This window comes from Sminthopsis crassicaudata, chromosome 6 (assembly GCF_048593235.1).
Source record: "Sminthopsis crassicaudata isolate SCR6 chromosome 6, ASM4859323v1, whole genome shotgun sequence".
Taxonomy (NCBI): domain Eukaryota; kingdom Metazoa; phylum Chordata; class Mammalia; order Dasyuromorphia; family Dasyuridae; genus Sminthopsis; species Sminthopsis crassicaudata.
This window is the reverse complement of record NC_133622.1, coordinates 254,930,276-254,944,495: the sequence shown is the minus strand read 5'-3', so window position 1 is coordinate 254,944,495 and position 14,220 is coordinate 254,930,276. Positions and strand designations below refer to the sequence as shown.

Below are 14,220 nucleotides of genomic sequence, written 5' to 3'. Positions count from 1 at the left end.
TTTGTACCTAATCTGTTCCACTGATCGACTGGTCTATTTCTTAGCCAATACCAAGTGGTTTTGGTGACTGCTGCAATATAATATAGCTTTAGATCAGGTACACTTAGACCACCTTCCTCTGACTTTTTTTTCATTAATTCCCTTGAAATTCTCGACCTTTTAATCTTCTATATGAATTTTGTTGTTATTTTTTCTAAGTCACTAAAATAGTTTCTTGGGAGTCTGATTGGTATAGCACTAAATAAATAGATTAGTTTGAGGAGTATTGTCATCTTTATTATATTCGCTCGGCCTATCCACGAGCACTGGATGTCTTTCCAATTATTTAAATCTGACTTTATTTTTGTGGCAAGTGTTTTGTAATTTTGCTCATATAATTCCTGACTTTTCTTTGGTAGATGGATTCCCAAATATTTTCTACTCTCAACATTTGTTTGGAATGGAATTTCTCTTTGTATCTCTTGCTATTGCATTTTGTTGGTAATGCATAAAAATGTTGAGGATTTATGTGGATTTATTTTGTACCCAGCAACTTGGCTAAATAAACATTATTTTTGACAAGGTATCCCTGCCTGTTCTAGGCTAATTATTCGCTGGCCTCTTGGGTCAGGTTAGTTTGTTCTGGGTCCTGGGACCTTTGGAAAATGATCATTACGATGATGGTGGTGGTGACAGCACTTATATAGTGCTTTAAAATTTGCCAAGCACTTTAATATTAACCTATTTTACCTTCACAACAGCTCTGGGTGTTGGGTGCTATTGTGTCATAATATTTGTGTCATAATTTGCAGATGATGAAACTGAGGCAGACAAAGATTAAATTCCTTGTCTAATGTTAAACAGCTTAGGGAATGTCCAAGGCCAGTTTTGAACTCAGATCTTCCTGAATCTGGGTGCAACACTACCCACTTAAGTTGTCTCTGATCATATGGATTTTAGTGATAGTTCCATGAATCTCTTTGTGTGAATAAAGCAGTCTGGAGTCTTTGAGCTTTGCAGGTCAAGTGTTATGTTTCCATGATGAGAGACAATGCCATAGAGTGGATGAAGTGCAGGAATAGGACCTGAGAAGCCCGAGTTCTGGTCCTGCCTGCGATGTTTAGCTGCTGGGTAATTTGGGGCAGTGCAGCAACTCCTTTGGGGTTTGGTTTATCTGTCTTTAAAATGAAAGTGACCCAGTGTCTGCAGCAAATCTGTCACAGAGCGATTGAAAGACTTAAAATTAAAGTTTTATTCAGATCAAGTATTTTATGAAGTGCTGGGTGAATGCCCAGAACATGAGAGGTGCCATGGCCACGTTGATAGAGAAGGGATATCAAGCTTGAGGAACTTTTTAAAGTTTCAGTTGATATTATTTGTCATATTATCCTTTTTCTTTGAAGAAGCAGCAATACTCTGTTGGAAATTATGTAGCATTAAGCTGATCAGCTAGGAGATTCCAGATAGGTAATAGAGGGAAAGGGAAAGGAGGGAGAGAGGCAAGGAGAAAGAGAAGGAGAAAAGGAGAGGAAAAGAGAGAGACAGAGAGACACAGAAATGGAGAGAAACAGAGCCAGAGATGGTGAGACAGAGAGGTGATAACTAGTTGAATAATAGAGATAGGTGCATAGATACATAGACCCGTAGTAGAGGGAGAGAGACAGCCTGAAGAGAGACACAGAGCCAGACACAGGGAGCCACAGGCAGTGAGACAGAGAGGTGATAACTAGGTGAATGACAGAGATATAGGTGCATACTTACATAGATAAGTAGTAGAGGGAGAGGGAGAAAGGGAGAGACAGACTGACTGACAAACAGAGCCAGAGAAGTGATAACTAGGTAAATGGTAGATGTGTAGACACATAGATAGGTGGGAGAGGGAGAGAGACAGACAGAAGAGAGACACAAAGACAGTGTGAGCCATAGACGATGAGACAGAGAAGTGATAATTAGGTGAATGATAGAGAGATAGGTACATACAGACATAGATAAGTAGGAGAGGGAGAAAGAGAAAGGGAGACAGTCCGAGGCAGAGAGAGACAGACACACACACACACACACACACACACACACACACACACAGAAGTAATAACTAGGTAAATGATAGGTGCATAGATATATAGACAGGTGGGAGAGGGAAAGGGAGAGACAGACATGGACAGACAGAGACACAGAGGTGATAACTAGATGAATGATAGAGAAGTTCATGGATACATAGATTGGTATTAGAGGGAAAGGGAAAGGGAGAGAAACGGTGAGAAAGAGAGAGATAGAGAGACCCAGAGACAGCAGAGATAATGAGACAGAGAGGTGATAACTAGATGAATGATAGAGAGATAGGTAAATAGATACAAAGGTAGTAGAGGGAAAGGAAGAGGAAGAGGGAGAGAAACAGGGAGAAAGAGAGGGAGGCAGGGAGGGAGATAGACAGACAGACAGAGCCAGAGAAGTGATAACTAGGTAAATGATAGAGAGTAGGTGCATAGATACATAGACAGATAGGCAGATAGAATCTGTTTAGTGTTTACTCTGTGGCAAGTACTTGGCTGTGTGGATATAAGTAAACAAGACAGTCCTATGCTCAAGTTGCCATTCTCACTTGGAAAGATAACACTTATAAGGGAGTTGGAAGAAGAAGGGGAGACATGGATCTTGGCACCTTTGGGATATGGTCCAGAAGTGCAGCGTAAGATGCAGTCTGGGCAAGGGAAGACTAAAACTCACTTGTTGGAACTCATCAGGGTTCCAGAAGTGGAGTCCGCAGTTCCTGTGGTGATAATGATTGATGTGGAAAGGTTGAAAATGGAGAGGAAGTTCACTACAGAAACTTGGTTTAATGGAAATTTTTGATAGGTTCTTAGTCCTGGGCAATTAAAGGACTCCCAGAATCTCAGAGTTGGAGAAGTGGCTTCTAGATCTGTTTTTGCTCTAAATCTGTGACTCAGACAGTGGATAATTTAATCTGTCCTTGAACAAGGTCCAGAGTCCTGGACTCGGAGTCAAGAAGACTTGAACCCTTGTAACTGTATGACTGAAAATGTCTCAGTTTTGTGCCTCCGTCTTCAGACCTATAAATTGTGAATAATAACATTAACTCCAGGCTTATTGTGACACTCAAATGAAATGGGTCCAAGGGTTTTGGACACCTGGCAGTGTTTTATAAATGCCATCTATTATTATTATCGTTATTCATCTCCTGTGTCTCATCTTGGGGAGAGTGCAGGTGGAAGAGGTCCTGGAGAAGTCATTGGCCTTCTCTTCCTTTGTGCTTAGTTTTCTGCAGACCATTTTACAGGTGGATGCAATGACTGCTTTTCTGGTAATGAAATAAAAAATATTGAATTATTGTTCTTTTCCTCAGGCTCACTGAGAGCACCTTTGAGACAATTCCAGTAGGAGTCTGGCTGATGGGAATAAACTGTCTTTCAATTTCTATAGAAACTACTTGGTTTCTGGATTCTGAGAACTCTTCATTCCCTTCAGTTCAGAAGTGGTGAATATTCAATTATTGTGGATGTTTGGGAGGGGGGGGGTGACATTAGCAGCCTTTCCCAATACATGCCTGGTAAAGTGATCACTTGTCTCAGGTTAAATGAGATTATATTTGTGTAACACTTAGTACAATACCTAGCGCATAGTAGATCCTTAATAAATTCTTATTTTCTTCTCTTTTTCTTCCCTTCCCACTGCTCACATCCCCTGAGATCTATTCTTGTACTTGCCAGAGGCTACTTTATGATTTGGGACCCAATCATTTATTATCTCTTTCTCATTTTCTTTATATTACAAATGAGATGTTATAGTTCTTGGGGGGAGGGGGTCTTTTAATGCAAGAAAAGTAGAATCATTTTGAAAGTGGTCTTTTTCCTCCAGCACTTTCCCCCGTCCATAATAAGTACCAAGGACAGCAGCTCTGGTCATCAGCAGGATTCAGTTTTCTCCAGCTGTCTCCTTCTCCTTGGAATTTCAGGGAATTTGAGAGCTGAGTGGAGAAATCTTTGTTGTGACCTGCAGGTTTTTCAGTACCATCCCAGGATTCCCTTTCAGGGCTAGACTCATCAAGATTATCTCTCCATAGAGCTCCATCCAATCTCCTTCTTTGTCCAGCTTTTCATTGGAAGTACCGTGGTGTCTGGAAACACACTGTGCCCTTCAAAAGCCTCAGCAGTTCAAAGGCGAACTTTTAATGCACTTGGAGAATACACTGAGGTAGGGAGCAGTAAATCTTGCCCATCTGAAATCAGAGCTTCCCAGGGTTTTTTTTCCCCCTACAGTAAGCTTTTATGCTTTCTCTGATGTTTTATAAGGGCTCTTTCTCCCTTGGTTACTATAAATATTTTACTAGCCAGAGAAGCGACTAGCCATGTCCTGAGTGCCTCTGTTCTACTTTCCCAGCTAAGGGTTCTCTGGGGCTGTACCTGCGGATGAAGAAAAGGTTCTGTCTCCTCAGCTGCTCTGGAGGCTGAGGGATGTGTGGGGGGCTGGCTTAGTTTATGTTTCCCCAGTGCAAAGCCCGAGTGGTGAATCCATAGTTAAGCAGTTGGGTTGAACTTTCCAGCTGTGGCTTGACCATTGCATGAGAAACTTTTCAAGCTTTAGAACATTTTTTCCCCTCCAATGAGACTTTCTGGCTTCAGTTATCAGGGCTGAATGTTCCCCCCCCGTAGCCATCCATCGATCCCTGAAAGCTGGTGAGTTCAGCTTTGACGGGCATCGGCTTTAAACTCTAGCCATGAGCATCTTGTACATCATTCAGGGAGCTTCTGGAGAGGAGAAGCTCCATGTGCAGTGTTTGAAGTAGCCACCCACCGTCCTGCAAGAAGCGGGGAGCTCCTGCCCATATCAGAAATGAGTTCCTGGGAAGGACTCGGGAGCTTGGGCAGGAGTCAGGGAGGGGCCCAGCCCCTTCTTTAGTGCTTATTGAGCTAGAAAAGGCCAGGGGGGTCTGCACATCTCGGGGGCATACTGGAGGAAGCAGCCTAGGCTAAGGGAAAGCATCCCGGCTTAGAGCTGCTTACCAGCTGGGAGGCCTTAGATAAATCCCTTCATCTTCCAGAGCCCCAGACTCTCCTTTTGTAACATGAGACAGCTGGACCAAGTGACCCAGCTCTGCTCCGTTAAAAGTTCTCAGTTCTCTGCATGTAGATGCAGGTTATTATGGGAGGTAGGGATTTGCCTTTTGGGGCTTGGTCCCAAGGGATGGAAGCAGGAAGAATGCCTGGTGCTGGTAAATCTTTGTTATTGAGCTTACTGTTTTATTACTATTATTACTAACAAATTATTGATTTATTATTTAATATATATTTCATTTATTAATTAAGGATTAATATAAAGAAAATTCCCCAGCGACTGCCTAACAGTGATTGCAAGATGCAGGGCTCTTATCTGGAGGTCTCCCAGCAGAGGCAGGAGGATGACCCTTTGTGGGGGTCACGTGGAGGAGATTATCATGTCGCTGCAGGCTGGACCCTCCTTCCCCACTTTGAGGCTTAGAAAAAAAGATCAAATAAAGTCTTAGCATGTGGGGACTGCTGTCTGGGGGGGGGGAATGCCCTGTGCCAGCCCATAATCTGTTGTTAGGATCCCAGGCTCGGAACTGGAGGAGGCTTTGTTGGGTTCATATAGCTTAGTGAGCAAACTGGAGCTTGGATCATGCGAATGCCGTGGCCATGGTGACACTGGGAACAGAACTGTCCCAAGCCCATCTGGCTACCAGGGCCAGGGTCACCAGGTGCTGAGCACTGTGCCCACATGCAGTAGGTGCTCCATAAATGCTTAGTCCCTCTCCTTCTTCTGTTTCTGGGGGTTATGGCCTTGTCCATAGGAAGGTGGGAAGACTAGATCTCTTGAGGCACAGCTTGGAAATTGAAGTGGCCAAAGTCTTCTGGTCAAGGAGGCCCACGAGGTTCTCATAGCCAGTTTCCTCTCCACTAGGGATAGATAAAGCCCCTGGGATTCTGACAGGGGCTGAGATGCCCCTTCTTAAGCCAGGCCATAGAGCAGTGATTCTCTAAACAATTGGGGTCTTGTTAGAGACAGAGAGAGGGAGAGAGAAGGGAAAAGAGAGAGAAGGAGAGAGGGAGAAGGAGTGGGGGGGGAGAGAAACAGAAACAAAGAGACAGACAGAGAGATAGACACAGACAGACAGAGACAGACAGAGATGGATGGTGGATATGGATAGAGGTAGGTATAAATGCCACAGAATAGGTCACAGACAATAGAGACAAGAGAATCCAGGAGTCTATTTTTTTATAAACACAAAGATTCCAGTTAATGGGAGAGGGACTAATTTTTATATTTGATTTAAAAAAAACTGCTAGGAAAACTAGACAGTCTGCAAGAAATTAGGTTTAGATCAACAGTTAACACCTTATACCAAGATAGTGGATACTTGACATAGATATAAGAGATCATAGCATTAAAAAATAGAGAAACATGGAAAAATGACCCATCAGATCTGTGGACAAAAGAAAATTTTGTAAAGAAATAAGAGTGAGATATAACAAATATGGACATATGTTTTGCACACATTTAACCTTTATCAGATTATTTGCTGTCTTGGAGAGGAGGGAGCTAAGGGAAAGAGGGAGAAAAATTTGGAACACAAAGTCTTACAAAAATGAATGTTGGAAACTCTTTATATGTGTTTGGAAAATAAAATACTATTGAAAAATTTAAAAAGAAGATCACAGAAGAGAAAATTAATAATTTTGATTCCATAAAATTAAAGTTTTGTGCAAACAAATCAATAAAGCTAAGATTAAAAGGGAAATAATTAACTGGGGAAAAATCTCTTGGCAGCAGTCTTCTCAGCTAAAGTCTCATTTCCAAGATATATAAGGAACTGGTTCAAATTTATGAGAAAAGCATTATTCCCTAGTTGATCAATGGCCTAACAGACAGTTCTCAAGAGAAGAAATCCAGGATAACTGTAGCCATATTAAAAAATGATTTCAATCATTATTAATTAGAAAAAACAAATTAAAATAATTCAGAGACTTCACCTCACACCCATGAGATTTGCAGAATGATTAAAAAAGAAAAATGACAAATGTTGGAGGGACTGTGGAATGACTGGCACACTGATGTACCATTGGTGGCCTATGAATGGGTACAACCATGCTGAAAAAAAAATGGAATTAGAAAGAAATTGCTCAATTATAACCACAACTCAGCCTTTACCCAAGAAAGATAAAAGACATGGTTAAAAAAAATCCTTTTTGCACAATAAAATATTTCTAGCAACTCTTTTTTAAAAATATTTTTTATTAATTTTTATAATTATAACATTTTTATGAATTTTTATAATTATACATTTTCTTTGACAGTACATATTCATAGGTAATTTTTTTACAACATTATCCCTTGTACTCCCTTCTGTTCCAAGTTTTTCCCCTCCTTCCCTCCACCCCCTCCCCTAGATGGCAGGCATTCCCATACATATTAAATATCTTATAGTATATCCTAGGTTCTAGCAGCTCTTTTGGTAGTGAAAATTAAAGTATGATCATAAGTAGAAAATAATCTCTGCATAAACTGTCATATACAGCACTATTGTGCTGTAAGAATTGAGGAAAGGGATGATTTCAAAGAGGCACGTAAAGGCTCAGAGAAAGTAAACAACATCAGAAAAACAGCTTATGCTATAATATCACTAAGATAAAACAATAATTTAGAGAGCTTATAAAGTGGCAAAGAATGAAATGAGTAGAATCAGCAGAGATTTTAAAAAATGTTCAATAGTATTTTATTTTTCAATTACATGTATTGTTTTCAGCATTCGTTTTTGTAAGACTTCCCAAATTTTTCTCCCTCTGTCCCTCCCCTCCCCTCTACCCAAGACAGCAAGTAGTTTGATACAGATTAAATATGTACAATCCCTTTAAACATATTTCCATATTTATTTTTCCAAATACGTGTATTGTTTTCAATATTCATTTTTGTAAGACTTCCATTTTTCTCCCTCTGTCCCTCCCCTCCCCTCTACCCAAGACAGCAAGTAGTCTAATATAGGTTCAATATGTACAATCCCTTTAAACATTTCCGTAATTGTCATGTTGTGCAGGAAAAATCTGATCAAAAGGGAAAATAAACAAAAAAGGTGAAAATCCTATTTGTAGTTTTCATAGTTCTCTCTCTGGGTTGTGGATGGCATTTTCTATCTCGTTACTTTGAATCACCACGTCCATCAGCACTGATCATCATATCCTCTTGCCGTTCTGTGTACAATGTTCTCTTGGTTCTGCTCACCAGAACCAATCAGTTCGTGTAAGTCTCTCCAGGCTTCTCTGGAATCAGCCCGCTCATCATTTCTTGTACAATAATAACATCCCATAACTTACTCAGCCATTCCCCAGCTGAGGGGCATCCACTCAGCTTCCAGTTCTTTGCCACTACAAAAAGAGCTGCTAATTTTTTTTTTTTGCACACGTGGGTCCCTTTCTCTCCTTTAGCATCTCTTTGGGATGCAGACCCAGTAGAGACACTGCTGATGGAAGGGCCTGCCCAGTTTGAGAGCCCCCTGGGCAGAGTTTCAAGAGCAGAGCAATTTAAAGAATATCATGGATCCTGGAAGACAAGTGACTTTGAAAGCTGTAAGAGCAATGGTTGATCACCCTTGATTCCCAGGGCCCAATGATGAAGTATGTTCTCCATCAGAGAGCAGTGATAGATTTGGGATTTAGAACAAGAACATTGTATGCTGGCAATGAGAATTTGTTTTCCTTGACTCTGTGTACTTAAGGGAATTTTTTTTTCTTTCCCCCTTTTTGGATGGAATGAGTGATGGGAGTGAGAGGAAATCTATTTCTGTTATTTCTAAAATTACAAAGCAGAGGGGGGGCTGCCCTTTTAGACACTTTCAGGGAGAGCCACTATACTATTAGTTTTATAGAAATTGTCTTGCATTTTTCTGTCAGAGACCTCTCCCTCCCAGAGTGGGGGGAATCTGTAAATATTTAAATCTAAAAACAGAAATGTCAAGGAATTGCCCTGTGCTGGGAGTCTAGTCTCTGGGCTGCCTCTCTGGTGACTCCCCCCAGGTCTCAGTTTCCCCAGATGCACAATGGAGGAGTCAGCTCAGAGGGTCTCCGAGGTCGGCTCCCAAATGCTGTTATTTAGCTTTAAAAATGCCAGCACAGCCATAATAAACACAGGAAGTGCCTGGTGCACGCACGCACACTTAGCCAGCGTGGATGGGAAACATAAGATGGGAAAGTTGGGAGCCCTGCGCTCCCCTCGCCATATGGGCAAGGGCTGTTTCTCCAAGAACAGTAAGAAAGTGTCAGGATCACAATATGTGGTTATAAATAACCTTGGCTGGTGAGAAACACATGCACTCACGGCTTGGGGAGATGCTTCAGCACCGGGAGCGGGAGGGGAGGGGAGGGGAGGGGGGAAGGGGCTGCTCCCCCTCAGCTGGGCTCCTGTTAGGAGATGCATTCACAGGCCGCTCCTCTGCTCCGCTTAACTCCGCAGCTCCTCATGGCCTGGAGGCTGTCTGGGCCAGTGGACAGCCAGAAGGCCGAAGGGCCACTAGGGGGCGCAGTGGACAGAGCACCAGCCCTGAAGTCATGAACACCTGAGTTCAAATCTGGTCTCAGACACTTAACCCTTCCTGGCTGGGTGACCCTGGGCAAGTCACTTAACTCCAGTTGCCTCAGCAAAAACTAAAATAAAATACAGCATTTATTTTTTAAAAATCTCAGATACATGAGGGACAAAGTAATTTCAGCCATCTACACACTCCAAGACACCAAGAATCTTAGAGAGATGAACACGCAATGAAGTAACAGCAGGGCAGGATCGGTCCGGGACCCCCACTGTGCACCGTGCTCTGACAGGGCCAAGAACTCATTCTGCGTCCCCCCTCCCCGAGCCCCCGCTCCCCGTGCCAGAGAAAAGCAAGAGCAGGCGCTTGGGCTAGCCGTGGCTGCCCTGTGCCCGAGCTCTCGCCGGTCCTGACTCCTGGTGCCCCGGTCTGGGCGGGCTCAGTCCCTGGCCCCTTGTCCCTGCGCGCTCCTCCCGTGCGGTTTCTGGTGGCCCTGCGCCAGCCTCCGGGAGCCTCCTCCCCCTAAGTCCTCTCTGACGGGGATGATTCCTGCTTGACGGAGGGGGAAGGAAGTTTCTCCCAGAATCGTGGTGCGAACAGTCAGCTCAGTGTCATCCGGGGATGAGGAGCCTTCACCACAGGCTGCTCCTGTCCCTTGACTGATTAGGAAATTCCCTTCAAAATGGAAGGAAGAAATTAATTTTAGGTTCAGGTGCGTGGGGGGGGAGGGGGCAGTGTCATTTCCCTTGAAATACTTGGGGAGGAGGAAAAAACCTGCTGTCAAATTCTAAGGAGAAAAACTGTTTAAAAACAGCGCGAATTCCATCAAAAACATTAAAGTCGCTAAGAGAAATGTTATTCTCTTTCTCCATTTTGCCTCCTCTGCTTCCCAGAGGGATCGAGGAGGCCTTTATGAGGCTTCCGAAGGCAAGAGAAATTTAGGGCAATCACACAAAGGCACCTGGGCCCCCGTTTTTCTTCAGTTGGCCATGGCCTGGCTCCCTGGAATTCTGGGAAGGGAGTCTTACTGAGGCAGCGTTGACCAGGGCTGAGAGGAGGCTTTGGCCTCCCTCCTGCCAGGCGGGCCATGGGAATTGTGCCCATGGGGCTCATTCCTTTGCTTGTGGTGAGCAGTCTGTGCCAGGCTGAGCCCCTGGGTTACAGGAATCATTTCTCTCTGGCAGCCGCCCTTCCCAGGGTACATGGCCTTGCAGTTGGGAAGGAAGCCTTGGCAGCTCCTGTGGATCCCGCCTCCCTTTGGCCTTTGGAGCCAGGCTCAGAATCCTGTTGGTTCTTTAGGATTTCTCCTCCTCCCTGTGCCACATCACCACCCACGGCTGCCAGCCCAGATGCCAGGCCCTGGCCTCCAATTAGAAGCCTCCAATTAGAAGCCTCCACGCGGCCTCCACAACCAACCACCTTTGTTCTGTAGGTCCCTCCTGCAAGCCCCTGCTCAGATACCTTCGGTGGCTACAGATTAGATGAGATTTCCTAATTTTCTTGGCATTCAAGGTTCCGTCCTCCAAACTCCTTGATTCAGCCCATCTTTACTCTTGGCTGTCAGAGGTACCGCGTCACCCTGGAAGGAACGCGTGTCCGGTTGGCCAGGTCAAGGGATGGGCCGTGCAGCTTTCGTAGAATCCCTGATAGACAAAAGGGAGGAATCAAGCATTTATCTGGCCCCAAGCATTGCACCAAACGCTTTAGAAATATTATCTCATTTGGTCTTCACAACAATCCTGCGAGGTAATTATTACCCTCATTTTGCAGTTGTGGAAACTGAGGCAGAGAGAAGTTTAGTGACTTAGCCAGGGTCACCCAGCCAGTAATTGTCTGAGTCTGAATTTCACTTCAGATTGTCCATCCTCCAGGCCCAGGCCCTGCCCGCAAAGCGAGTGCTAATGATAAACCCTGTGGCAGCATCTACAGCCCCTCTCACCCGAATGCTTTTCTCGTTGCCTTGCCTGCACATTGGTTGTTTTAATGTGCACGGTTGCTGATAATTTGTGTTTTTCCTTTTGTCCCAAACTGTTGGAAATCATCAAGAACCTCCCTGTAATGTCCGGGCTCGCTCTCTGGAGGTCTTCCGAATGGGCCTCCAGGTGTGGCCTAATCACCGGGAAATGGTCAGGCATAAAGTCCAAAGTCTGTGTTGTCTCCTTCACAGTCCGTCTCCTTTGCCTGGGGCTGGCTGGCTTCGGAGGGAGAAGTGGATACAGGAGAGCCACCACGAGGGTCTTTGTCTTCGAATCTGGCCTCCTGCCTCCAGCCTCCAGCCTCTGTCCTCTCTATCTCTGAGTCTGCCCTCCTCCCAGATCTCTTAGATCTTATGCACTCACAAGGACATCATCATAGACGTCAATCTTGTAGAACTATACTAAGCACTAAGTACATGTGAACTAGAGAATCATTGTCTCAGTTCCAACACCTTGTTGTAAGACTCCTTGCCTCAAGTATACCTCTCCAGAGCTCTGGCCCATCACTCCTCCCAGCAGTGGGTCTGAAGGGGTCGGGCCAAAGTTTCCATGTGAGCCGGTCCCCTGTGGTGTTCCTGCGTGTGAACAAGTGGACTCTTCCGGTGCTTGGAAAGAGGGGCCCAGGACCTCATTGAGTCTCCCGACAACCGCTGCCAAGGGGGTTATGGGGACAAGGTGGGACACAGCGCTCCAAAGAGCTTCTTCCCGACTAGCTCTTCCCCCTTTCTTAAGCTGCCCTAGCTGGTCCCGGGGATTGTGGGCAGCTTCAGACAGGGCTGGCCAGGCTGGGTACCGAGGTGGGCATGAGCTTTTAACCTTAGCTCAGCCATGGCAGGTCAGGATTTATCCAGAGGAACTGATTGAGAGGAAAATCAGGAAAAAAGCCTAAAATCAGATCCCCAGGGAACTCCAGGACGGGCATGAAGTCTCCTTCCCCTCAAGGACTTACTAGTTACATCCTTCCAGCCACACCCTCACACACGTGCACACACACTCATACAAACACACACACACACATACACAATCATACTCATACACCTACACTCACACATACACACTCACACTTGCACACATACACTCACACACATACACAATCATACTCATACACCTACACTCACACATACACACTCACACTTGCACACACACACTCACACACATACACAATCATACTCATAAACCTACACTCACACATATACACTCACACTTGCACACACACACTCACACACATACACAATCATACTCATACACTTACACTCACACATACACACTCACACACATGCACACATACACATACACACACACTCACACACATACACAATCATACTCATACACTTACACTCACACATATACACTCACACTTGCACACACACTCACACATACACACACTCACACAAACACACACACTCACACACATACACAATCATACTCATACACTTACACTCACACAAACACACCAGCTGAAAGGACCCTCTCCCACCCAAGACAAGGTGAGAGCCTTGCTCTTCATCACTTCCAGCTTCACAGTTTTCTGCCAGGTACAAGGTGTCCTCCCCTTTCTTGCCCCAGGCCCGTGCAGTGGCAGTTCCTGGAGCAGGTCATTAAGAAAACTTCTCTATTTCTCCTTCCACCAGCTCAGTATTTCTCCAGTGCCCTTCAATATTCTAGATGCTCAGTGGATGATTATTAAACTGTACAGAAGAAGAAACACTACAATCCTGGGAAGTAGATACTATTATTACCCATATTTTAAAGTTGAGGAAACTGAGGCAAACAGAGGTCACACATTTCTGAGGCACAATTTGATCTCAAGCTTCCCTAGGCAAATAAACAGTGACAATAATAACTAACATTTGGATCCATTCATTCTGTTACAACATGAGCTATGTGTTCCCCAAAAGCACCATACTATGTAAAGTCCACTAGAAAAACCAGGGGTTTGTGGGAAACAGTGGCTAAAACTTCATCCGTGATACATAAAAAACTCATAGGAACTTAATAAAACTGGGAACAAAGTTGTACAAGTGTTGAATGAGTGAGAGAACTACTACATAAACAGTGGCTGCACTGTAAAAATGTACATGCACAGCACAGCCAAAGGAAATGGCTTTGGCTGCTGCTGCACCCATACCCAGGCTGCCTAAGCAAGTTGGGCAGGGTTTGAGGCAGCCTTGGCAGAAGGGGATGGGGAGATGTCAGCGTGAGGAGCTCTTTCCTCCCTTCCAGCTGCTATGGCACCAGAAGACAGACAACAAACATGACGTATTATCTTGACAAAGGCTAGTCTACACTTGTGGAAATGGGTGTCGTAGCTTGGGAGTTCCCAGGTTTTCTGCATTCTTGCTTTATCTCCTTCCTCTCCTCCTCCTGTTCAGAGACTTGTCCAAGGTCACCCTGTCTGAGATTCAGATTTCAACTCAGGATTTCCTGATTCCTCATCTGCTGTGCTGCCCCATTCTGGATGTGTCTGGAGGATGTAACTTTCCTATGCTCATATAGCTCTCAGCAGAGTCTGAACCAAGGTTTTTCTGACTTAGTCTGGCACTCTGTTCAGTGTCTCTTGAGAAAAGTGAGCTTTGAGCTGTTGACTTCAGGCTCTGCCGCTTATTCATTAGCCTTGTGACCCTGATCAAGTCAGTCGCCATCTTGGGGTCTCAGTATCTTGAGGACTTTGGATCATTTCCCAGCTCCTTTCCAAATCCAACAGTCTAAGCTTTC

The 14,220-nt window shown here is 44.6% G+C and overlaps 1 protein-coding gene across 1 annotated transcript in view; it reads left to right on the top strand.

The window, feature by feature from the left end:
- SHANK2 (SH3 and multiple ankyrin repeat domains 2) overlaps positions 1-14,220 on the top strand; it is a 534,119-nt gene that overhangs the window by 104,726 nt on the left and 415,173 nt on the right. The window lies entirely within an intron of this gene.